This window comes from Sapajus apella, unplaced genomic scaffold (genome assembly GCF_009761245.1).
Source record: "Sapajus apella isolate SASKATOON/1434 unplaced genomic scaffold, GSC_monkey_1.0 scaffold54, whole genome shotgun sequence".
Classification (NCBI taxonomy): Eukaryota; Metazoa; Chordata; class Mammalia; order Primates; family Cebidae; genus Sapajus; species Sapajus apella.
In genome coordinates, this window is record NW_022436994.1 from 11,127,486 (window position 1) to 11,154,798 (window position 27,313).

General features: G+C 42.3%; 1 protein-coding gene and 1 long non-coding RNA gene across 11 annotated transcripts in view; one reads left to right on the forward strand and one right to left on the reverse strand.

Annotated features, from left to right (window-relative positions):
* The window catches only part of HECW1 (HECT, C2 and WW domain containing E3 ubiquitin protein ligase 1), a 454,797-nt gene that overhangs the window by 331,277 nt on the left and 96,207 nt on the right, over positions 1-27,313 (reverse strand). The window lies entirely within an intron of this gene.
* Positions 3,970-8,759, forward strand: LOC116527400. Its single transcript, XR_004258530.1, has 3 exons — positions 3,970-4,604; positions 4,653-8,214; positions 8,269-8,759. It is a non-coding gene; the product is annotated as an uncharacterized LOC116527400 (long non-coding RNA).

Consider the following 27,313-nt stretch of genomic DNA (forward strand, 5'->3'; position numbering starts at 1 on the left):
CGACAGACCGACCAACCTGGCACATGAGGGAGGGAAGAGCCTGGGTGAACGTTGCCATGTATGTGGTTAATTCTAGAAACGTCACACCCGACAACACCCTTGCAATGACAAAGGAAGCTCAGTTGTACATATTTTGAAGGGGATTTTAAAAAACATTCTTCTTAGAGAGCAGAAAATTACATTTGCTAATTTAATAAAACTATTCTCTGTTGAGACAGCACAGGAGGTGGATGAAGAGTTTCACTAGACCGTCTTCCTTTGCGGGTGTTGCCCCAAGTATTCATCCGCCACCAGCCAGCCTAGACAGCTTGCCAGGAAAGCAGCAGTTTGGTCTCATGTTGCAAGTTCTGCTTCGAACTTTGTGACCTGGATGCCTTCCTCATGACTTGGGGTCTGACTGATTTGTTTTGTCCCAATCTATTTTCTTTCGGTCCCTTGTTTTGATCCAATGCCAATTTTCAGGAGATACGAAATTTACTGTCATATAACATGATGGTGTTATTGTCAGTGAATTCATTTTCCTGGGAGGAGATCTCTTTTTGAGTCAATAGCATTATTTTCTGTCAGCAATGACTTACGATGCCTTCCAAACTCCCAGGCCCCTTCACTATGACAGATCCTCCCTCTTACATTAGAGGTAAAAAAAGGCTTTGACAAATAGCCCAGGCTTTACTTGAAGAGCATGAACTTAGTGGTGTAGCCAGTGAGCTGTTCCTTTTTTAAGGTATTTATTTTACTCACATATCTTTCATTTTCATTCATTCACACATGTATTCACTTCTCTAGCGTATCCATGACTAAACAATGACACACAGGGAGAAAAGAAAGATGCCTTCACTTTGAACTTCCACATCCCCTAACTTCCCATTTGACACTTTCTTCCCAACCTGATAGACTGGTCCAAAGATATCCAGTTTGTCCCTAGGGGAACAGTTCTAACTCCATAGCCAGGCAACATAAATATGACCACCTGGGGATGTGGTACCCTCCTCCCCATGCCTTACTCCTCAGACTCCAATTCTGAGCACCAGAGAGAAAAGTCATGTGAGAAGTAAAGCTGGGTCCTGGAGCCAAGGTGGTGAGGACAGGGGTGGGGACAGCTTCTGGCCAGCACCCACTCTGGGGCCAGCAACACGGCCGTGAGCTGGGACCCCTCCCCACCAGTTCCATCCCTCCCCATGCAGCGCTTTCTTGCTGCTCAGCCCAGAGCTGTTTGCTTTCTTCCCTAACCTTCATGTTTCATCCGAGGTACATCTGTGATGGGCAAACACACATAATAGAACTCTATCCTTGAATAACTCCACAACAAAGCTGTCTTCTAAGAATAATAGCTAATCCCAGGGTGTTTTCATTAAAAACAGATTTCAGTGACAGACTATCAAAATATTATCCGTGTACAAAAAGCAATATGATAGGGTAGAATTATGCAAAGCGTACGGGCTTCACTCTGCCCTGAGCAACCCAGGGCCCTCTCCCATTGGCTTCAGTATCTCATTTATTTCCTGTCACGGGTGTGCAAGCAGACTAAGTCCTACTCAGCGCTTTTGTAGGCTCCAAGTGGAAAAAAAAAAAAAAAAAGACTGGTGAACTGCATTTCTGCCTCTATTTTCAAAATCCATCACCAGTTATCCTTGAGGGGTGGGGTTTTGTGTTCCTAGGGAGTTGGAGAGGTATTATCTAGCAAAGCAGGCTCAGAGTCACCCAACATGCATTGACTATCTCCTACATAGCTGGCATTGTTTTGGACACTGCAGATACAGTGGTGAATGCTCATCGCTAGCATTTATGTGATTTCCTATGTGCTAGGAACTGTTCTGAGTGCTTTACACATATCAACCCATTTGATCCTCACAATAATCTAGTGAGGCGGTTGCTATGGCTGTCTGCACTTTACAGAGGAGGAAACTGAGACACGGAGAGTTGCTGTCATATGCCCAATGTCGTGCAAGCAGTAAGGAGCAGAGGCAGATTCAGAGCCAGTCACCTGGGTCCAGAGTCCCATGCTCAGTGGCCCACTCCACAAAGACTAGTGTGGTCCCTGCCCCTCAGGAGGGAAGACACACCTCCTCGCTAGATTATTGTGAGGATCAAATGGGTTAATATGTGTAAAGCACTCAGAATAGTGCCTGGCACATCGGAAACCACAGAAAGGCTACAGACAAGAGCTCCAGGCAGGTCCTGTCCAGTGAGTTACATTTTATTTTGGTCAGAAATACCTTTAAGACACTGATGGCAATGTCCCTTCTCCCCAGAACCTCTGAAGCCCCAGCTTCCATTAGGCAAACAGTCCACTTTCCCTCCCTCCTTCCCTCCCTCCCTCCCTTCCTTCCTGCCCTCCCTCCCTCCCTCTCTTCTTTTTTTCTTTCCTTCTTTCTTTCTTTCTCCCTCTTTTTCTTTCTTTCTCTTTCTTCTTTCTTTCTTTCTCTCTCTCTTTCTCTCTTTCCTTCTTTCTTTTCTTTCCTTTCTTTCTTTCTTTCCTTTCTTTCTTCTTTCTTTCTTTTTCTTTCCTTTCTCTCTTTCCCTTCCTTCCTTTCTTTCTCTTTCTCTCTCTTTCTCTTTCTTTCTGTCTCTCATTCTCTCTCTTTCTTTCCTTCCTTCCTTCCTTCCTCCCTCCCTCTCTTTTTTCTTTCCTTCTTTCTTTCTCTTTTTCTTTCTTTCTTTTTCTTTCTTCTTTCTTTCTTTCTGTCTTTCTTTCTTCTTTCTTTCTTTCTTTCTCTCTCTCTCTTTTCCTTCCTTCCTTCCTTTCTTTTTCTCTCTTTCTCTCATTCTCCTTCCTTCCTTCCTTCCTTCCTTCCTTCCTTCCTTCCTCTCTCCCTCCCTCCCTCCCTCCTTTCTTTCTCCCTTTCTCCCTCTCTCCCTCCTTCTCTTCCCTAGTTTTCACTTTACCTTTATAGTCTCTTCTTTCTGAAATTTATCATTGGGTGTAGCTAATGTTTTGTTTCATTTACTATTGTGAAAGGAAAATAAATCTCGGGACCCCCAAATCACTAAGCCAAGGGAAAAGTCAAGCTGGCAACCACGGCAGGCAAACCAGCTTCCCATTTTATTCCTAAATAAGGCAGCTACAAAGATTTTTAGAAAGTCACAAACCTCCCTCATAATTTGCCCATAGGAAATTTCTTGTGGGCCTCAAGATCTTTACCCTAAAACGGTTCTGTTGAATTTCACCCTGGCAATGTAAACTGATAGCTGATCTTCACAGCTCACCTGAGAAAAATGCATAATTGATTGCTTCCTGTGCCCTATTGTTTATGTAAAAATGCAGATTCACTGAGCCAGACTAAGTTGAATATTCAGTGAAAGGCTGATCAAGGACTCAAAAGAACGCAACCTTTCGCCTCTCATCTACCTATGACCTGGAGGTTCCTGCTTCCTGTTTTCCCCCCTTTCCGGACCAAACCAATGTACATCTTGTACATATTGATGTCTCATGTCTTTCTAAAATGTGCAGAAGCAAGCCGTGCCCCACCACCTTGGGCACATGTCCTCAGGACCTCCTGACACCATCATGAGTGCAGCCTTAACCTTGCCAAAAGTAACTTCCTAAATTGACTGGGACCTGTCTCAGATGCTGAGCTCACACTGTTTCATTCTAGCTTTCCCCCAGGAATAGTTTTCCAAATCCTTGAATAATTTAAGTAATTACATAAATAATGATATATATTAAGTAATCACTTAATATATCATAGTATATGAAATTTCTTATTAACGTGTGTCTGTTTCAGGACTTTACTCCCATGGGTCTTTCTGGTCATATGCCCACACATGGAGCTTTAGTGTTTGCATGTGTGTATATACATGGACTAACGCATATAAACCTATGTACTATATGTGTATTATATCTATCACGTTGGGTAGTACAGGTGCCCCTTTATTAATTTTGTTTTCTCATTTTTATAAAAGAGATGGAGTCTTGTTATGTTGATCAGGCTGTTCTCAAACTCCTGGGCTCAAGTGACCCTCCTCACTCAGCCTCTCAAAGTGCTGGGATTACCGGCCTGAACCACTGCACCCGCCCCTTCATTAATTTTTTAAATAAGGTCTCTTTTCAGGTTTGCATTTTTGTCCATCTAGAATCCAGAGAGCTGGTTGCTCTGGGCCCAGGGGAGTATGCTGGGTGTGCAGGAGAATGCCACCAACACCCACACTCAGGGCTCCCTACGAAGATGCCACTAGAGTCCAATACTTAGACCCACTGGCCATCCTCCAGAACATAAAAACTCACGTATTTTGTTAGCGGGATTAAATTAAACTAAGAAATGAATCTGGGAAAGTGTTGCCCATTAAGTTATCCCATCCAGGAGCACCATGTCTCTGTATGTATTAAATTCCTGTTTTGATTTTTTAAATGAATCTTCGTAGATTTCTTCATGTAGGTCACACAAAGTCCTTGCTGCTTTGTAGCCCATGTTTTCTTTTTCCTGAGTTCAAAATGTTTTCTGAAATTATCGTAGGTTTTGGCCAAGAATGCTGTCTCATTCTGCATTTTTAAAGCATAATAGTCCCTTATTCCCTTCTGTTGTCTTTTATCAGCCTAGTATTTGTTTCCAAGTATTACCTTTAAACACAGTTCCTGGTCTGAAGTGCCGCCTGGGAGGACAGAGGTCCCCCATCATGGGAGGACAGAGGTCCCCCATCATGGGAGGACAGAGGTCCCCCATCATGGGAGGCCAAATCTCCTCCCCCTGTGGCCACTCCTCCGAGCAGGGGGTACCCGCTGTGGATTTCACCTCAAGTAAGGTGCTTGGTGTGGGGGCAGGGGTTCTACTTCTTCCTTCAGGGTCCCCAGGGACAGAGCTCCAGGCTCCCTTGGATGTGGCTCTGCCAGTTCTAGGGGAGGCTCTCCTGACCTGACCAGCCCCAGGTGTGCTCCGGCCAGCTTCCAAGGGACTAGTGCAGTCAAGACTTGGGCCTGGACCATGGGTCTGGCAGGGGATTGGCTGGATTTGCTGGTGATTCACTATTTTGAGGCAACGAGATAAGGAGCAGAGGCCAGCACGGGGACCCAGGTGGTCATAAAGGGTGACTTCTTACTCAGCACTTGTTTCATTTGCTGTGCACATAGTTCCTTTCAGGGCCTCATGTGGAGGGGGCTTTTCATTCACGCATTCACTCAGCAAATGTTTGTGGTGGGCCAGCTGCACACAGGCACTGTGGGTCAGGCAACATGTGAGTGAGCGGCACAGCCTACCGGCCCTGGCTGTGGAGCTTGTGTTGAGGGGAAGAGGGCAACCAAAACCACGGCAAATATGTAAAATGCACACGTTAGAGACCGTGCGATTTCAAGAAACATCACACGAGAAGCGAAATGTTAAAATGTAGGCAGGAGACGAAGGTTTCCCTGGGTCTCCAGGAAAAACTTCAAAGATAAGGAGACTTTGAGTAAAGACCTGAAGGAAGCTAAGGAGGTGTCTATTCCTGCCCAAGGGAAGAATATTCCAGGCAAAAACGCCCAAGGTGGGAGAGCACCTGGGTTTCCTGAGAAACTGCAGAGTCCAGTGTGGCCGGAGCATGGGGAACAAAGGGGAGGACAGGAGGAAATAAACCTGGGATGTCACGAGGGGCTGGGTCGTGTCAGGCCTTGAGTCCACTGGAAGGACTCTGCTGTTTACACATTGCAAGGTGGGAAGTCACTGGGGAGCCCTGAGTGGGGAAGCGACATGATCTCGCTGGCATTGAGCAGGGGCTCTCTGGCTGCTGCTTTAAAAACACACTGGAAGGAAGAGGAGGGAGGAAGTTGGGAGACCTTGCAAGAATCTAGGCCAGACACGATGGTGTGAACAGGGTGGGAGTGACGTAGGTGGTGAGAATTTGGCAGAATTGTAGTTAGGGGAGAGTTGTCGCTGGCAGGGCGGTATTGCATGTCATTTGTAAAGCCTGTGGCTAACCTTTTGCTTGTTTTGCACCTGCTCTTACAGACTACAGAGAGAAGCTGGCTGCTCCTTACCTGCTCGTCTTGCTGCCTGTGACAAAGCTTATTTTTGGGTGACATGAAGCATCTTATCTTTCCCATACCAGAAGCTATAATCTGTTTTCATGTGTCTCTCTCTGAATCTGCCTTCTTCTATTGTGGCCATCACAGCTTTGACTACGCCCATTGAATTGCTATACCCACTTCCAGCTTTCCTGAATTTTTGGGATTTGGAGAGCTCCAATAAGTATAGGAAGAGAGGAGCAAGCAGAGGCTTTGAGACTGACTGGTGCAGGCCTGGAGCTATCGAGGGCAGGTGAAATGTGCAGGTAGGCAGAGGTCTGGGCTGATCTTCAGAGTCCGATTGCACTTTTATCCTGGTAATCAGTTCTGGAGTCAGATATACCAATCCCTATTCCTAGCTTCCAGAACAGTATTATTTTGCATCATTTTGGAAGCTTTCATAAAACTATTTTTATGGAAGTTGCTTTTTGGGGGAAGGAGAGGCATCCAAGAAAATCTATCATCAGTCAACCTGCTAACTGGACAGCACCTTTTCCAATCACATGTTTTTCTACTGGATAATATTTTAAATTCTACAATCACATGAGGGTCTCAGATATTGAAAAACAAGCAGTAGCACATTTCAACATAAGGATATTAAAACCCATAGGCATGCACTGACTCGGATATATGCAACTGTGTGTGGTCAACTCTTGTCTTTACCATTATAGCATCTAAAAAGTCCCGGAGACAAAATAAATTATGTTAGTAGGTGATAAGATATTGAGGGCTAATGAGGCAAGAAATATTATAATATCCAAATTGTGATTTTTTGTTTAGTAACTATTGTTTCCATATTGAAAGTCTATGAAAACATAAAGAGTTTCCAGATGTGATATTGAACATAGAACTAGAGGTTCTGGATGATAATGTCACCCAGCCAGGGAGAAGGAGAAGTTAGATTTTGGATCTCGCCTCAACATGTCAGCTAAAGGAGAATACATGTCTACTGACAGCTATGAGCCAGAGGGGCTCATAGTTTTCCACAACTCTGAAAACTGGGTCTCTACAAGTAAGCACAGTAATCAGAATATTAAAAAGCATGAGTGTCAGGAAACAGTGTTCCACAAATGTTTTTATGCTTTTGGCATTAATGATTTCTGAGCAAAGGCACTTGGGTTAAAGAATGATTATTGGCTACTTTAAAGAGGCTTCTAGAGAGATATAAAGTCTTCTCTCTTCTGGAGATGGTGATAGCCTACAGTCCTTTGCCTCCTCTCCCCAGAGAGATTTATTTTAAATTCCACAGTGGAGATCTGCCTTTGGCCAATTAAATGTGATGTTCACTGTAAGCAAGACGTTTTAAGAGGTATCATGAGTTTCACCATCCCTCTTGCTACTGCCCTCTTTCCCGTAAGAACACCATGTTCTAGTTCTAGATTGGGCTATGCCTTCAGCCTACACTTCTGAAGCACATCTGAGCCCAAACCAGAACGGGAAGGAAAGCTGCAGCTGACCCACAGCCAAATGTGGTGTGAGTGAGAAATAAACCTTTTCTGTGGAAGCCAGTGAGATTGTGTGGATGTTTATTTCACAGCATAACCAGCAAAAGGAAGCTAATGCAGTTGCATAGCCAGCCTCCATTTCTACCCCTCTTCCGAATTAAATTCTATTGCTCAGGGCAAGATGGCATGTCCTGATTCTTTTATGCCACCAGCACTTGGCTTTTCCCTAAATCAACCCACTTCGAAGGAGGGGTCTTATAGTTCACCAGTGGAGGAGAGGTTACGGCACAAATAGAAACTTGCAAGGTTGCACTGAAGGGTGTCTGTCTTCTTTCCCGTGGCCCATTCAAACTATCCCAACCAACCAGGTCCTCTACTTTTTCTTTCTGTATTTTCTGTTTTTTTTTTTCCTTTCATTGAAATTTCAAGCTCTTTCCTTATGATCTTTCCCTGATTACTGTCAACTCTGGGATCAAATTCCTCCCAGAGGTTGTTACGTCAGAACACATTTTGTGTGCCCCCCTCAATGTTACCACCGGGACTTGGCTCCTGTTGACAACAGCTGAGGAGCTATATTACTGGTACAAGCCCACAGTGGAATTCCTGTATCTTCACTAGGTTTTCATCCCAAGCATTGAAAACCACGGGAAGTAAGTCTCCAGCATCATCCAAGGACTACATAATCTCCTTGAATCTATTATCTTGGGTCCTTTTCAATCTCTTTAGCTGGCAAGCAGTGAATCTCCGTGAAGGCACTAATACAATCACAATGTTGAATTTCACAGACTAAACTGGGTCCTCCTGGAGGCATTTACATTTTAGAAGAAGTGCCACCTTCCATCATAGCAGCTGGAACAGAGAGGGAGTAGGAGGAAGACCTGCCAAGGGAGGTGATCATCTTGGCTGCTTTCACTGTTTACCATGGCCCAGGAGGGGCTTCTGACAAAATAGCACTCGGAGTATGCTAGAGATTGCTCATATTGCGCCAAAGAGCTTAAAGGATCTCATATTTACAGATTTAGTGAAATAGCTTCCCTAAGCGGCATCCAATAGTTTGAGGAAGGTGGAACGATTTTAAGGTGGCCCATTGAGCAAAGCAAGATAACATAGCTTGGTGGAAATCAATTCAGTGAATCCATGTCATGTGATGACACCGACAGGGATGCTTTCAGATTTGTGAATACCCAGAAACAAAGAGTTACATTCAAGGGGTTGTGATGGGAGGGACATATGATTCCCAGCTATGGAAAAGACAGAAGAGCAGAGGAAGGTAGAGAAGCCCCAGTTCAAGTCTCATTCTGCTACTTTCTGGCTCTGAGATCTTCTGCAAGTTACTCAGCCTTGAGTAAGAGAATTAGAATTCTATCTATTTCACAGTGCTGTCAACGGATTTTGGAGGGAAAATACATAGAAAGGCTTTAAGAACAGCACCAGACACATAGCATCCATTGCCTACAGGATAGAGAGAGGATTCAGTGTTGAAAAAGGCATGTCAAACTCAGGAGCTAGAGGGCCCTAATGATGTGCTAATGCTTGGAAGAGCTGCAACCACCAATCCCCTTTTTGCTTTAATTTATTTTTAAAAATCTTGGCATACTTTCAGACTTACAGAGAAGTTGAAAGAATACGACAATGAATTCCCTAATATATTTCACACAGATTCTCCAAATGTTCACATTTTGCTGTTGTTTTTCCTTTTTCTCACTGTCTCTATGTGTGTGAGAGACATATAATTTATATATTTATACATATTTATATATACATATGTGTGTGTGTATCGTGTTTTCCTGAACCATTCAAGAGTAATCTGTAGACAGGATGCTCCCATATTCCTAAATACTTTGATGCCTATTCCTAAAAACAAGACATTCTTTTTATATACCTATAGTAAGTACAGTTATAAAAATCAGGATATTAACCCCAACATGGTACTATTATCTAATCTACAGACCTTACTCAGATCTCATCAATTTTCTCAATAATGTCCTTTATGAAAAAGAAAACTCCATAATGCAAGATCTTGTGCTACATTCAGTTCAGTTATCTTTCTTTGTATTTTATGGCACTGATGGTTTTTATTTATTTATTTATTTTGAGATGGACTCCTGCTCTGTCACCCAGGCTAGAGTGCAGTGGTGCGATCTTGGCTCACGGCAACCTCTGCCTCCCGGGTTCAAGTGATTCTCCTGCATCAGCCTCCTAAGCAGCTAGGACTATAGGCACCCGCTACCATGCCAAGCTAATTTTTTGTATTTTTGGTAGAGATGGGGTTTCACCATGTTGGCCAGGCTCAACTCCTGACCTCAAGCAATCCTCCTGGCTCAGGCTCCCAAAGTGCTGGGATTACAGACGTGAGCCACCACGCCCAGCCCGCTGATGGTTTGTAAGGGTGTAGGTTAGTTACTTTGTACAGCAGTTCTCCCTTCAAATTTGCCTGATGTTTCCTTGTGATCAGAGTCAGGCTCTGACTTCAGCAGGAGCCACAGAAGCCTTGCCAAGTCCTCAGAGCCCTGTAGCAGGAGGCATTAGGTTGGTGCAAAAGTAATTGCAGTTTTTGACATCAAAAGTAGTGACAAAAAATAACAAAACTCACAATTACTTTTGCACCAACCGAATACAAGCTGCACTGGTGAGGGCAATTCTTGGTGAAGGTGCTGTCGGTCAGATTTCTCCACTGTAAAGTCACTATTTCATCCTTTGTAAGGTGTAAGCATCCTGTGTAGAGATACTTGGAGATTACACAAATATACTGTCAGTTCAAACTTTCATCCATTTACTTTAGCATCCATTAATTTTTTTTTGCCTGAATCAGAGGCCTCTATTTATAGCCCATTATTTTTTTTAACTTTTATTTCAGGTTCAGATCTGTTGCACAGGTAAACTGCTGTCATGGGGGATTGTTGTACAGATTATTTCATCGCCCAGGTACTAAGCCTAGTATCCAACAGTTATCTTTTCTGCTTCCCTCCCTCCTCTCCTTCTCCACCCTCAAGTAGACCCCAGAGTCTGTTTCCTTCTTTGTGTTCATGAGCTCTCATCATTTAGCTCCCACTTATAAGTGAGAACATGCCATATTTGGTTTTCTGCTCCCCTGCCAGTTTGCTAAGGGTAATGGCAGAGGTCTCTTTTTAAACAGAGTTTAGAATTCTATCACTTAAGAAATATTTCCCATGGCAATGGATCTTATGAGACTCATCAATGCCATTATGGAGTAAAGCACCTCTCCAAAAAAAATGAACTCCTACTTGGTGTGAGTTGATTGCAAAGCCTTCAATATAGGGAAGGAGGAGAGAGCTCAACCCTGGAAACATATCTAATTTACCGGAAAGTGAATAGAAATTAAATGTCTCTTGACCTTAAGCTACAACAACTATGTCACATCTCATTTAAACATAGCATTAATCGTTCTTTCTTTTTATTACAAAAATAATTCACTTGTACTGTGGAAAATCTGAAAGCTAAAAGAAGCAGGAAATAGAAGGAAAAAAAGACACACATGATGCAGAATCTACCGCTGTTAACCAGTTTGGTAGATTCCTTGCTGCCCTTTGTTTTCCTTTTCTTTTGTCTTAAAGACATATTGTATATGCGATATGGAATTCATTGAAAGTTCTAAGATATTTTTATAAATTGTAATGGATGCTTTTTATACACATACTATCATTTAGTTTTTTGATCCTGTTTTGGACACATAGATTGTTTATATTTTTGCTATTAAATAATGGTGGAGAAACGTCTTTGCACACACACACAATAGGTACTGCACTTTGCTTCATTGGTGTAAGAAACATTATGGCCTGAATGAGTTTAGCTGAGTGAAAGGCTATGATTACATAGCCAAGCGACCTTACAAAAAGGCCTTACTAATTTCCATTCAACTGGTGATCCACGCAAGTGTTCACCCCCAAACTCAACAACACTGAGTGTTCTCAGAGTTCTTTGCATCTGACTACATTTTCAACCTTCTCTTAGCTAATTTACATTGCCCTGTTGTGAGCTGTCTGATCTTGTTCTTTAAAGCCTTATCTACTAGGGCTTGTTATTATTTTTTACTCAAGGATATGAGCTCTGTGAATTCTAAAATATCAAGCTGCTTTTTTTTTTTCTTTTGTAGAGATGAAGTCTCTGTATGTTGTCCAGGCTGATCTTGAACTCCTAGACTCAAGCAATCCTCCTGCCTTGGCCTCCCAAAGTGCGGGGATTACAGGCGTGAGCCACTGTGCCTGGCCTGCAAGATTTTGTCTATCATACTTGTTGTAAATATTTTCCCTTGGTGTTATTTGCTTTTTAATTGTGTGTATCTGGCTGTTAATGTAAGATTTCCAATGTTATGTGTTAAAACTATTCTTTCTGGTTCTTTCTAACACTTTAATTTTGGAAAGCCCTACTCACTCACTCTATGCAGCCAAATAGAGGTAAATATTATTTCTACACCCACCTAGCATGTGATAGCACTATTTTGAAAATATCAGCTCTTATTGATTTGGGTGCATGTGAACTTCTTCCTTACTGGTAACCTGCTTCCCCCTTATCATATATCAGATTTTTATGTGTGCTAGAATTTACTCTGAGTTATGTAGTTTCATGGATCTATTACTTTTTCTGGAGTCAGGATCACATTTTGTTCATTATCGTAGCTTTAAAATACAGTTGCATTAATCCTATTTCATTCCTTTTCTTTGTCCTCTTGAAATGTACCTCTTCTGGGCTATCCATTATTTCAGAAAATTTTTAAATAATGTTATTAATTTCAAGTAAGAAAAAATGTCAATTAACAGAAAAATGGAGGATATTTTATTAATAACATTGTAAACTATATGCGAATTAACATAAAATATAACTTTACAATATTCAGTTTTCTCATAAAAGAACATGGGATGTTGGTAGATTAATTTAAATCTTTTGTGTTTCTTAGTAAAGTTTTGTATTTCTATTTACATATTTTCTGCACTTAGTGATTAAAGTATGGATAGTTTATACTATCATTGCCATTGGAAATCAGATGCTTTTTAAATGACTTTTAAATTTTATATTGTAATGTTGTGAGCTTTGTTTTTTTTTTTCCCCATTTATTTATTTTATTGCATTTTAGGTTTTGGGGTACATGTGAAGAACATGCAAAATTGTTGCATAGGAACACACGTGGCAGTGTGATTTGCTGCCTTCCTCCCCATCACCTACGTCTGGCATTTCTCCCCCTGCTATCCCTCCCCAGCTCCCCACCCCCCACCGTCCCTCCCCTATTTCCCCCCAACTGACCCCAGTGTGTAGTGCTCCCCTCCCTGTGTCCATGTGCTCTCATCGTTCAACACCCGCCTATGATTGAGAACATGCGGTGTTTGATCTTCTGCTCCTCTGTCAGTTTGCTGAGAATGATGGTTTCCAGGTTCATCCATGTCCCCACAAAGGACCCAAACTCATCGTTTTTTGTTGTGAGCTTTGTAAACGGTCTTATTAATTCAAATAACTAGATATTTTCCTTACACTTTACAGATATAAACTCATATCCCTAAAAAAAAAATGGCCATTTGCTCTCATTAAAATAACCATCCCTGTAGCTTTTGCCTTATATTTTATTTCATTAGCTTGAACTTCAAGATCAATGTTAAATCACTAAAAACAGTGGTCAATTTCATATTGTTTCTGCCAGTGACAGGAAAGTATTTAACATAAAGCAGAACACTGGTCATTAAATAATGAAATAGTTGATGTTAATAATGAGACATTCATAATGACAGAGGCATTGACTTCCAGATTATATTGTCTAGATGAATATATTTTTTAATATGTTATTTTGCTAAAAATAATGACAGCCATGTCAGCCAAATATGACAGGCAGTTTTCATGACATTGTGGCAGCCATGAAAATGTAGCGCTTAGATTTCGGACAGCCGGAGATGGACCTAGTCCTGTGCTCTGGAGCCCCCATGCCCAGGCCATCCTCTGCAGGCTGCCCCGACCAATGACTGCACACAGCAGGGATGCAGAGGGCACCCATGTCCAGCAGAGCCAGGCTCTTCCGACGGCAGCATTTTAGAAACGACATTGCAGCGTGTGGGCTTCCGCTCCACTCTTCTCCCTTGCTCTCTCCTCCAGGAGGGTCAGGCCCTCACAGCTCCCTGGCCTTTTCCCCTCACAGGCTCTTTCCTCGCCCAACTCCTGCATGTCCAGTCCCATCCTGGCACCTGCTTTGCCAAGGACATGGAATGACACAAACCCTAATGATTTGGTCTGTGAATAGAAAAGCCAGGCTGCTTCGCTGTCCTTTCTGACCTGTCAGTTGAGTGACAATGTTATTTTGAAATCTCTGCCTTCCATGAGATGAAAAAAGTAAACCATTTGGACAGTGAAGTATTAGTAACAAGTGCTGGAGGGCACTTACACATCGCAGAGCCCCTGGCCCGACGCCATCTCATGATCCTCACCATCGTCACCCCACCGGGGAGGCAGGGTAGATATTCCTGACCTCATTTTAAGACAAACCAGCCAACAACAGAAGTCTCAGGTGTTTAAGGGATGTGAACAAAGTTATGCAAATAAGAAGGACAGAGTCAAGGCTAGAGTTTATATCATTTGAATTTTTATCAAAACAATTTCCATTTTAACCCCAGTGTTCCCTAAATTAATATAAAACATGATATTATTATTTGGTTTACAAAAGCAAATGTGGTATTTAGTGGCATTTTGAAATTTCATGTAGGCATCTAAAAATAATATAATAAGATGCAAATCCAAATCAAAGGTCTATTCAGCTGGCCAGGCATGGTGAGACCTATAATCCCAGTACTTTGGGAGGCCAAGGCAGGAGGATTACTTGAGCCCAGGAGATTGAGACCAGCCTGTGCAACATACTGAGCCCCAACTCTATGAAAAAAAAAAAAAAAAAAAATTAACTGGGTGTGGTGGCATGTGCCTGTGGTCTCAGCTATTCAGGAGGCTGAGGCAGGAGGATTGGTCACAGTTGTAGTGAGCTGTGATCATGCTACTGCACTCCAGCCTCGGCGACAGAGTGAGGCCCTGTTCCAAAAAAAAAAATGTCTATTCAATTAATGATCATGGCATCCTCTGTAGATTCTATACTGATCTCATAGAAAATTAACAGCATTTTCTATCATTATTCATGGTTTTTAATAATCTTTTTGGTAGTATGAATAGTTTCATAATCATAATTTTAAAGGTTCCCCACAATATAGGGATAAAATCCTTATTTGGGATATTTACCTACAGTAATACAGGCATCTCTAGTTTTCTGGTTTAATCATTCCATAATATTTCATTGATGTGTATTCCAAATTTATTTATCTATTCTCCTACAGATGAGCATTTAGATTGTTTCCAGTATTTTCATTCTGCTATTTTAAGCCAATTGCTTTCTTATATACAACTGGTTATACACATATATGAGCGGTTCCCCAGGGTATGCACAAGCCCAGGTCCTCTGATGCAGTAAGTTAGCCCATCCTCCACTTTGTCAGGTGGGGCCATTGTGCTCGCCAAAAGGAAGGGACCAATTGATTCTCCCACCATCTGTGCAGTTCGCCTAGTATTACCCTCTTTCCAGTACTTGCTATCGCCAGCTTTCTTTGTTTTTAACTTGATGGTTGTAAATGATGTAAGTCCCCAGTCATGGCTTCAACCATGAAAAACAGGCCAGCCAACCTTTGATAGCTGGATAAGTCCCTCTCTCTGGCTCAGTCCATCTCCAGGCCCCCGACAGAACTCCAACAAGTCAGCTGCCGTCTTCCCCACACCTTTGCTGGAGGATTTACCTGCCATCTATCTAATCATGACCTTTGTTCAAAACATTCAACAGCCCTCCAATTGCTTACAGGATGAATACAAACTCAGCAGCACAGCAAACAGCCTGACAAGCTGGTCCCATCCCTGCCCTTTTTCCAGGCCTCTCTCAGCCACTCTGTCCCCTACACCCATGTCCCTCCTGCTGTACAGCAATCATAGACACACCTGGGTCCTTTCTCTTTTTTTTTTTTTTTTTCATTTGAGACAGGCCTTACTCTATTACCCAGACAGTGATGCAATCACAGCTCACTGCAGCCTCAACCTCCTGGGCTTAAGTGATCCTCCCACGTCAGCTTCCTGAGTAGCTGGGAAGACAGGCATGTGCCACCATGGCCAGCTACCTTTTAATTTTTTGTAGAGACAGGGTCTTGCCATGTTGCCCAGGCTGGTCTTGAGCTCCTAGGCTCAAGCAGTTGCTCACTTCAGCCTCTCAAAGTGCTGTGACTACAGGCATGGGCCACTGCACCGGCCTGACTTATGTCCCTTTTCACATGGCACAGTCTTTGTCTAAGATGCATTCTTTTTCTTTGCCAGGGACTCCCATTCTGCACAAGTACAAATGCCACATCCTTGAACTCAGCCAGGTTGTGAGTGTCCCCCTGAGCTCCCAGGGCATCTGATTTTGAGCGACAAGTACACAGATCATTTTGTATTGTGCTTGTTTGTACATCAGACCCCTCACAAGGCTATGAACTTAGAGATGCAGGGATAACAATGTCTTACTGATCTTCCGCAACCCCTGGCATGGGCCTGGTAAGCACTGAGTGAGAAATGCATGATGTTTCACTTAAATGCAGTTCAGTGTTCTTTGCAATAGCAAATACATCTATTCATTCATTTTATGTGCCTTTTCTAGATGACAGAAGACCGCAGTGACTAAAATAATCAAAGCGCCTTTTTCCACCATCAAGGAGCTTACATTCTGGAGTGAGAAGACAGACAATGAATAAAACTAATGGAATCCTGCAATATAGTAGAAAGTGATGTAAACTCTGGGGACAACGAAGCATGAATATGGGAGAGGGAGGTGGGGATGGCAGGCTGTGAAAGGGTTGAATCTCAGAAGGGGCAATCAAAGGAGAGAGAAGGTGGCATTTTTGCAAACTTGAAGGAGGGAGGAAGTGAGACATGGAGATTCAGAGCTGGGGCTGGGGAGCCTTCAGGAACGGCATAGTCAATGGTCCTGAGGCAGAAGTGGTGGAGTGGCCAGAGCAGAGATCTGGAGACGCAAACTGAGAAGTAAGGAGAGAGCATGTTAGGTGGCACCTTGTGAGTCACAGCAAGGACTCTGATTCTGCTCCTAAGGAACAGGAGGCCACTGATGGGATTTGAACAGAGAAGTGACATAACTTGACATATGTTCTAATGGGCTCTCTCCGGATGTCATGCTGTGGATATACTGAAAGTGACCAAGAGCATGCACAAGAGACAGATTAGTAGTCTTTGCAATAGGTCTGATGAGAAACAGTGGTGGTTTGGACAGGATGGTGGAGAGAAGCTGTTGTTGCATTCTAGATATACCTTGACGATAAAAACCAAGGGTCTGCTGCTAGATTGTACATGGAGCAGGATAGAAAGAGAAGGATGACTTCCATTTTTAACCCGAGTGAACTGGAAGAATAGACTGGCCATGAACTGAGATGAGGAAGTGGGCAGAGCAAGTTTGGAGCAAAACAAGAGTTTGGTTTTGGACATTTTGTTTGAAATGCCTCTTAGACATCCAAGTGGTGGTAGAAAAACAAGTCTGGTATTCAAGAAGGAGATGTGGGATGGAAATAAAAATTTGTGTCACCTGTGCATAGGTGAAATAGGTCATAAGACAGATGGGGTGATCAGGCAGCGAGTGGAGATAGGAGAGAAGACCACAGCCCTGGGCCCTGAGATAGCCCAATGGTAGGAGTTCAGGGAAGGAGGGGCCTGCAAGGGAAAAAGGTGTCCACCTGGCGGGGAAGGCCACCTGCGGCCATGGGAAGATAGACTGAATGCCACAAATCTCACACGTCAGGTTTCCAGATTAATTGGATAATTTGAAACTCCTGTGCTAACAAGCTGCCCCCTCTACTGAACTTGGCTCTTTATGGAAAAGAACAATTTCTTTAGACTCTAATTCAGCAGTAGCAGTTGCAGAAAATATGATCAAAAGATCTCGCCCCAGAAACATGCATTGTATGTTTCTCATGCTGTTTCTCAAGGCGCTTCAATCCTCTTCAAAGTCAACATTTTTAAAACATCTGATCCTAGACTAAACATGTCCCAAATGCCATTCCTCTTATACAAAGTACCTTCTGGACATAGAATAGTGCATAATCTTTCAAAGATTATTTATAAACAACCTTTGAAATAATTATGCAAATAATCTTTGAAAGATGTGCAAGATACAGAGATGAAACCAGACTTTATTGGAGAAAAAGCTGACTTGGTTCATGAGTATTCGGCTTCTTATTTTCAGAGCAAAAAAACCCCAGGTTCTCTGAATGGATTTGCAATGCTTACCTCAGTGGTTTTCCTGGAGAGCTTTACTAAGTACTGAATCCCGGGTTCCAACCCCAGAAATTCTGACCTAATTGCTCTGAGATTCTAATGTGCCATGACAGTTGAGGAACGCTGGTCTAGAGGAACTTTTAAACCTAACGTCCATATGAATGACCTGCAGATCTTGTTAAAATGCAGATTCGGATTCAGCAGGTCTGAGACTAAGCATTTTTATTGCGCTCCCAGGTGAGGACACTCTGGCCAGTGACTACATTTTGAGCAACAAGGATCTGCACCTCATAATCATCTCCCAACAGTCACTTAGCATTGTCACCCATGATGATAAAATGCAGTCAGCTCAACAATTAAAAACTAATTCCTCTGACATTTAGTTTAGCAAATAGTTACTGAGCACTTATTATGCATGAGGCTTATCATTAGGGGCTTTAAGAGATGAAGAGATTTAAAAAATTGTGGTTCTGACCAGGGTTGGGAAGGGTAAATAGGCTTCATCTCAAGTATCTTCTCTGATTGATTGGTACATATTTCATCCTTGGCCTAAAGAGATCAAAATATAAAATGACCCTGGAAACAGTATCAGAAGCCACAGAATCTCCCTAATCCTCTACATACTGTGCCAAGTACCATCACATTCTTCTAGTGTATGTGAAATGGGACCCCTGGCAACTGTTGACTCACAACTGCCTACCTAAACTCTCTTAGCTCTAAAGCCCAGGTAATTAACCTATTATTTGATAAGTGATCCATGTAACAGAAGCATAACATACTGTCCCCTTACCAAACAGTACTCAAGGTGCTTCCAGGTTGCTAGAGGAAAGATTCTTTAAAACATTCAACAAGCCCACAGTGTCTTGCAGAGGTGGGCACTAAATACTGAGCCCAAATGGTCCCTCTTCAGCAGTAGGAATCACGACCATGAACATGCATTTCTAATGGCTTCCTTCTGTGACACCAGCCACACCTGGCCTGCACAGGGAGGCCTGTGAATTTCTGGCCCAGCCCTGCCCATTTTTAAAGCCAAAGGGCACCACAATGGAAAGCTACAAGAAGCTGGTCTCCCTTCTCCCCTTTGTTCCAGGGCAGGCCATGGGGGTGGAAGGGATTGGTGGTTGTCCCAAAGCTACCATCTGGTTGCCAGGCCCCGGCACCCACATGTCAACATTTTCCTTCATATTCCTGCTCAGCCAAAAATGATTAGGATTCCTGTGTCCTAGAGTTTGGCTGGACTTTGTTTCCAGTTCCTGGGAGGTAGCCTCTAAATCTTTGGAATTTCTCAGATGATAATGGTGCCTTTGTTATTCGTGATGGGCTCTAATAGTTTATGCTAGAGCTGGTGGGCTCCCGGTTAGCTGATGCCTAACATATGACTTACGATGGGGGCTGTGATTGGACGGTTGGGTTTCTGAGTCACGTGATATCGGCCTGATCTCTGGAGACGGGATGGGAGCTGATGACTGAGGTCAGCCACATGGCCAATGATTCAGTCAACTATGTCTTCATATGAAACCCTGATAACAACTCTGGAGAGTCAGGCTAGACTCAGACTCAGGTGAGCGTCCCTATTCGCAATACTCTGTGCTGGAAGGGTAAAGCATCCTGAGCCCCCAGGGAGAGGACACCAGAAGCGTGGCATTCTAGGAGCTCCCAGACCTCACGTGATGCAGCTTTTGTTTTGGCAGGTTCTGATTTGTCTCCTTTTGCTATAATAAAACGGTAATAATAAGTGGGTGGCCTGGGGCCCATGGCCTCGTGGCTGTGTGTGGGAGACAGTGTTGACTTTTGAAGTCTGGCCCAGCCCCAGGTAGCTGGTGTTAGAACTCATTGCAGGAGCTTTCCTCAGTTTCCCGAGCAGCACTGCACTGAATGACAGGCCTGCTCAGACCAATCCCCTGAACCCTATGCAAATCAGACACCACCTCTGCCAGCCTTCTCATACACAGGGCTGGTATATATCTTGAACGCACACCTTTAGCCTTTATTCTAAGATAAAGATGTGCATCCAAGATGTGATATCCTAAACCACTCCTCTCTCAGCTTTGGAGCCTCCTTCCCTCTGTCTCTGTACAGGGGAGCTTCTTCCTTCTTTCTTCTTCTTTCTTGTCTATTAAACTCTCCACTCCTTAAAACCATTCCACGTGTGTCCATGTCATTTTATCTAAATCACGTGAGACAAGAGTCTTGGTGTTCCTCCACTCATCAGAGCCATATCACTTTCTCTATGCACCTCCCAACTGTGGCTGGGGATTTGCTCCAAATTAATGAATCTCTTAAACCATGATATGGTCTTTGCTCCTGGGCTTTGCTCATCAAGGACTATCAATCCGGAAGATGACGGTGGCTTTATCAGCCCATCAGTAAAACACCCTAGGTATAAATGCTGCCCAAACCCAGCCTAGTTGTGCCTTCCAAGACACTGTGATCCATACTCCTGGTCACAGGCACGCTGTGGCCCGGTTCATTCCCTCTGCCCAGCCATACGCCATCCCTTACTTCCTTCTCTTCTCCACCAATATGTGTTATCAGGACACATTGCTTCTAAGATAAAGAAGTACATCCAAGATGTGATATCCTAAACCACTGCCTATTCAGATCCATGATACGTCTTGTCCCATTGTTTAGAAAAAAATGCCCTGAGCCCTAAGAGGTTCAGATAAGCAGGTTCTCAAGGTGACTCAGTGCTGCTGCTGGAGAAAGCAGTGAGGCCTCCTGCCTCCTCTCACCTTCCCTTGGATCATGTTGCTGTTCGGGAATAACAATTCAACCCGTGATCTAAATATACCTTACACTGAATGGCCCCGCATTGTGGCATTGATTTTTTAAGTTAAAAATACAAGATGAACTATCAGTTTTCACCTGCAAAATTCTGTTTCTAAAGCTTCAAAATCCGTTTGACACAGACTTTGTTGGGCCATTTACACAGCTCTCCTCCAAAGGGGAATCTAAAACTCTTCCTAATGCCTAGCTGGTACTGTGCCCTCATTCCCTCTAGTGAATCTCACAAGGCTCCCTGGGAGGCTTTTCTTCTAGGAAATTCTGCACTCTCTAACCCCAAAAGGATCGGGTGCCAGTGGCCAGACTTGTGCTAGTTAACACTGCTCTTGGGACAGAGATGGACACATGGCACCCAAAGGAGCCAATTAATTGGCTGTTTAGTGACCAAAAATAGTTTCTTTCCTGATGATTCTAAAAGACCTGAGTGGTAGGTGTTAATTCTGTGAAGTCATCCAAACCACACACCAAGAGCTATGTAAAGCCATGGCCAAGAAATAGGATAAAGTTCAGAAAGAGAAGAGGAGAGACGCCTAAGCCCCTCATCATTTTGCAAGTGAAGCTGTCTGCTGTATAATCGAACTACACTGCTCCTTCTCTCCTCTTCCCCGTTTTGTGGTCATTTGCAATTAGCCTAAGTAGGTTTCACTTCCTTGCAATCCGTGATTCTGGAGGGAGTAAGACATTCCCTGCTTTCAAGGGTACCCCAATTCATCTACAGATGAAAAGCAGCAACAGTATCTCTCATTAATTCGATATAGACATTCAACCGTAATCCAACCCTACCCTAGTTACCAGAGTTCATGCTCTTGAAGTAGAGAGAAACATGTTTCTTATTTCTTATCTGTATTACCAGAAAGGGACTTCATTTAGCTGGAACCTAGAGTGTATTTTACATAGCTAACTGACACTCAATTATAATTGAAAGTAGTGGGTTCAGGGTCAGAATTCAAGCAAAAAGTGTCTATGCAGCAAAATATGGAGAGATGAGAAAGGTAAGTTGAGTGTTTAAATTTATTCTAGTATTAAAAATTTTATTAGATAAAGGGCTCACTTTGATCACATACTTGGTAATAAGTTGCTGTCATTAAAATGTGTGCCTGGCCTAGGGATAGGACACAAACAGGAGAGTGTGATCAGAGAAGGAACTATTAAAATGGTGTCTGAAAGCATTGTAATGCTGCCACCATGACCAGACTCTGAGCCGTGGGACCCTTGAGAGCTGGTGCCAGGGTGCTTGAAGATTACACTGCAGCCGGGTGTGGTGGCTCACGCCTGTAGCCCCGGAAATTGGGAGGCTGAGGTGGGCAGATCACTTGAGGCCAGAAGTTTGAGGCCAGCCTGGGCAACATGGTAAAACCCCGTCTTACTAAAAATACAAAAATTAGCCAAGCATGATGGTGGGTGCCTGAAATCCCAACTACTCAGGAGGCTGAGGCAGGAGAACCACTTGAACCTGGGAGGCGGAGGTGGCAGTGAGCCAAGATCGGTTCACTGTACTCCAGCCTGGGTGACAGAGTGAGACTCTCAAAAAAAAAAAAAAAAAAAAAAAAAAAAAATCCACTGCATTTGCCACACTTCTAAAAGGATGCAGGATGTGTGCTAGTGGAGAATTCTGTCCCTAGGGCTGACACAGCAACTGGGGAGCAGTGCCAGACAACATCTTCAGCTTACCATAGTCCAGGAAAGAGAAAAACCCAATGGTGCTGATGGCTAAGGTGGATGGACTCTTTTGCCACAGCAGGAACTTTTAAGGCATTAAAAACCTACTTCGTCTCACCAGACCCAGCTTTCATCTTATACAACAAAGACCATATAAAATGACTTCTTATTCTGTCTTCTCCCTGACTTAGGGTCAGAGACTACTTCCATAAACTGGAAAATCTCTCCTCCATGGGGTCAGTTTGAAGAAACTACGGAGGTCTCTGTCTGTCCCAATCCTCTGCCTGGTCTCTGCACACTGGCCCTACACGTTCTTGAAGGGACAGCAGTGACCAGGACAAAGCTACAGAGGGATGTACAGACACGGCAGAGGAAGTTGACCTAACTCCTTCAGCGTTTGACATATCAAGTTGATAAAATATAGCAGTATACAGAGACTCTAATTTAAATAATATCAGTTAAGCAGATGTCTTTCAAGATCCTTACAATCAAAGAATAGACTTTGTTTTCTAATATCCATGGACCATTTACAAAAAATTGATTATGCAAGGGCCTCAAAGAAAACCTTGAAACCTTGATAAATTAGGAAATGCCCAAAGGGTGGCAATAACATTTTCTGACCGCAAAGCAACTATGATAGATATTGTATGAACAATGCCATTTTGAAGTTTAAAAATACCTTAACCATTTGTTAGTGATGAACCAAAATATCTCTTTGGTTAAAAGGGAATTTGAAATTACAATTACACGCTGCTCAGAAATGAACAACGAGAATGCTACAAAAGGAATACAAATAGAAGTATGTGCAACAGTGGAATCCATGGCATGGCATAGGATTGCCATCTAGCCATTACTGGCTAGGTCAGCCATGCTGACTGTTAGGACAGGGCAACCCTTCTGTGAAGATTGGAAAACAGCACTGCTCTCAGCCTCTCTCGGGACAACCGACCCTTGCAAGGCGCAGCAGCTAAAGGGTTAATGTGGGCATAGCAAGGGCTCTGCCGGAGTCACAAGGGCAGTGTGCGTTCTGACTAGGTGGTGCCTATACAGTCACGGGTAATTAAATATTGTATAGTTTAGTTATTGTCATAAAACAAGAATAATGTAAATCATAACCTGAGAATTCAGTGCTTATATTTCTTAGGATAAAAAGAGCAAAGCAAACCCAAGGAGAGCAGGAAGAGTAAGTGAATTAATATCGCAAATGTGTAGGCTACCTTGCACCTGCCTCTTCAGTCCCTCTTTGCTCTTCCTGCCCTGGGTCCAAGGAGGCTGACCAGGAGGAGGTATTCATGGGCTCCCTTACCTGCTGCCTCCTGGTTGGGTTTGGCCAATGGGGAACACAACAGAAGGCTGGAGGGAGGGAGAAGTGCAAGATCTGAGCATGTTCCCACACGGTTCCCTATTGTGGGCTGTGAGCTGGCCCCTCTCTGGGGGCTCCTCCTCCTCCTTTTGGGCTAGTGCCCATGCCCACCTGCGCCTGCCCATGCCTGCCCAACCACCTTGCTGTCTCCTGTGTTCCGCCCATGCCGTGGTCAACAGTGCCTTTATCAAATGCTCCTTAGATTAGCCACCTTAAGTTCACCATAATTTCCTGATTGGATCCTGACTGACATATCAGCAATCACCACCACCACCTCCACCACCACAGAATAATGAAAAAAAAGAGAAATGGGCAGGGGAAAGTAGCATTGTCATCTAAATTAAACAGCTGTTTTTTGACAAGATGCATATATACAGACACGCACATGAAACTCTAGTTTGTCTAGTTTTTTATATCTATTACTCAGAAAAGTTACTCGAATATATACTTGATTGTATTATTTCATAAGTTATTTATTATGATATGTATTACTCTCATCCTTTAGATGGCATTCTTTTATTCTTTGAAAGCTGTTTTCCCTATCAATGACAGTTATAATCTCCTTTCACATTTCTAATCTTGTTTATTTGCTTTATTTTCTCTAATTTTACATATATGTACATGCATGTATAAAACCAGAAAAATGTATTTGAAAAAATAACGAGAAAAATTAGAGAAAAATATGAAAAACTAGAAAAACTATAGAAATACCTATGTGTATTTCAAAAGAAAAACTAGAGGGAAAAAGCAAGTAAATAATACCAGTAATATAGAAGATTAGAACTGCCACAGGTAGGGAAAACAGATTTTAAAGAATGAAAATAAAGGTCTCTAAAGATCTAATATAATAAATTCCAAAATCCTGATAAAATGCTTAATTTCCTGAAAAAATACATACTGATTTGATCATATAGAAACTTTACACTTGTTTTTCTCATTGCACTCATATTCCCATTCTAAGTCCCCAACAAAATTTCATCCTAGCGCTATAGCTATTTAGGATACAAACTCTTTTATTAATTATATCATTCTTTTCTGTGATAAAAATATGTATAAAGATTTAAATTTAATTTAAAAAAAATTTCTTATGATCACCAGCTCTAAGCGTTAAATCATTTCTTCCAACTTGAGTAATCGATTAGTATTATCAGAGTTATCATCAGTAGTATACAGTTGATGCAAACAAAATAAGCACATATCATTTATGACAAAAGTCACTTAGCATGAAATCATCTTTAATGATTTACAAGTCAACAACTCAATCAAGTCAGTCCTGCTTCGGTTTGATGAACATAAAGAACTTGAAAACAACTCACTTGGGGCAAAATTTGTTACCCAGTCCCAGAGTCATGCACTTTCTGGGGCGTATATAAAAAGGATGTACTGTGCCTTATCAGGTGATCAATAATTACACCTGCCACTCTTTCACTGAGAAGTACATTGACTAAATTCATGAAAGGCAAGAAAATTGACCTATTATTAATTTTGCTACCCTTTTATTGATAGAATAATGTAATAAAATGATTTAATCTTAGCTCACACTTTAAATATACTTTATCATAATCTTAGAGCTACATATTTAATCATTCTATTTGTGGAAAATATCTATCATATAATATAAATGGCAAAACCAGTCCTCTTTCTCAAACCAATTAGCCAAATAAGATTTTCAGAAAAATGTCTGACTTCATTTTAAAATCTAAATAAATGTTTGAATGTACATTTTAAAGAATATTAGAAATATAACTGGAAATAAAGTAAAAGATGCAATTTGTAAGTTAGAGTACTAAGACATTCCAGTAAGATTAAAATAATGAAAATCTAATGTATCTATCCATTTTAAAGTAAGTTATATGAACAAGATACTAAATCATTCTCATTACTTAATTTGCTATGGTGCAATGTGATTTGCAGCTAAAATTACCAGTTACTTAAGAAGAGTGCAGTATAATAGCCTTGGCCTCCCTTCTGTAATTGCGTGTGTATGATTTCGTTTTGAGGAACAGTTAAACGAGTCTCATGTATAAATACCAGAAATAACTTGAATAGTCTTGTTAGACATAACCATCAATTTAAAATATAAATTTTAAAATTTATATATTTTAAAAAGTGAAAAGAATATTTTGCTAAAAATTATCAGTCTAGCAGCAAGTATATAATTTTGTTTTGTATTAATAGTAGGAAAAAATTACTGAATGTTTTATAAGATGGCAAATGACTGTAAAGAAAGATCTTATGATCTGATTTGACAAAGCAGGTTTTGACTACATTAATTAATAACAGAGCCCTAATCTGAAAGAGATGGGGTAAAAGTTTTATTCATGCATTTCATTGAATAGGCTTGAAAATGTTGATAGTTCAGGAAACATCACAACTGTGTTTACAAGAATCAGCAGCAAAAATCACTTTGAAGAGATTGTACTCTTAGCTGAGAGATGAGGGCTGAGGACAGGCGTAAAGAAATGCTTACATTTAAATATGGGAGGGGTTGTTTCCAACAGTCAGTCTTTCTTACAGTGTTCTCCTTGCCTTGTTTTCCAGTAAGTCTCCCTTAAGAACTCCTTGCACAGTAGACAGGAAAAGGCAAAGTCATTAAAATGAAACTTGTCATTACTCCACATACCATACATCTGAAGAATTCTGAACATCGCAAACATGCAGGACAAAGTGTCCCCTTCTAACACCACACTTTATTCTTAACTGAGCAGTATAAGGCAGAAACAGAAAGGAAGCTTGAGGGGTTTATGATGTCTTGATTTATTGCTTTGAAAAAGGTTTTTCCTTTGTTCAGTATCCTCAATGTTTTATGCTCTGTGGGTTATGCACAGGTAAAACTTGAGGGAGGCAAGGAGGAACGCCCCTTTTTGCAAAAGGTTATTATGAACACAGGCTTATTCTGGCATGTCGATTTTAGAAAAGAATATATAGAAGTTGAGGTTTTGAGGACAGGATTCCATAGAATCTCCATGCTTGAGTCCCCCTTGGAAAGTCTTTTGGGAATCATATCCGCTGGTGGGAGGACACTGTCCCATGAGACTGTGAGTTCCCTGAGAAGAGAGATGATGGATCCTAACTCTCCTGGCATCCCCAGTACCTGCATGGTGCCTGCATACACGGAGTATTCACACTTAGACACAGAATCTGTTCATTCATTCACAGAGGAAAAAAGTGGTGCGTCAGATGGAACTTAAACCATGGGAACTGCCTGAATAAGCCAAAAACTGTTTTATTTACATAAAATGGTAAAGGTTGAATTTTTCATCCTGATATTTAACCTAACTGCCTCCACATCTCACACACACACACACACACACACACACACACACTCTCTCTCTCTCTCTCTCTCTCTCTCTCTCTCTCTCTCTCTCTCCCCTACTTGACCCTTCTTGAGTCTTCTATCAGTGGCCCAGGCATGCACAAATCCTGTCTCAGGATGACCTGAGTCCCTCTTGATCATGTTCTACCAGAGCCACCCAGGGCCTCATGCTCTGAAAATTTCCCCATTCTTGCCTCATCACAATGCACCTTTTCAATGACCTATCTCCACAAGTTCTTTCTGGGCAGTGACAACAGACACATCAACTTCTATGAGACCCCTCCAGTTAAAAGAGTCCTTGGTCAGCAAGGTCTCGCCACCGAGGCAATGAGACAGGCTGCAGGGATCCTTCTATGGGAAGGAAGGCCCCATACTCAGACCCCACGTATGGCTGAGTCCACTCAGGCCAGCAAATTGCCCATCCCCAGCTCTTGACTTAAAACCATCAAGAGCAGCTGATTTTAAGTCTCTCTCAACTGTGTTTGACCTTT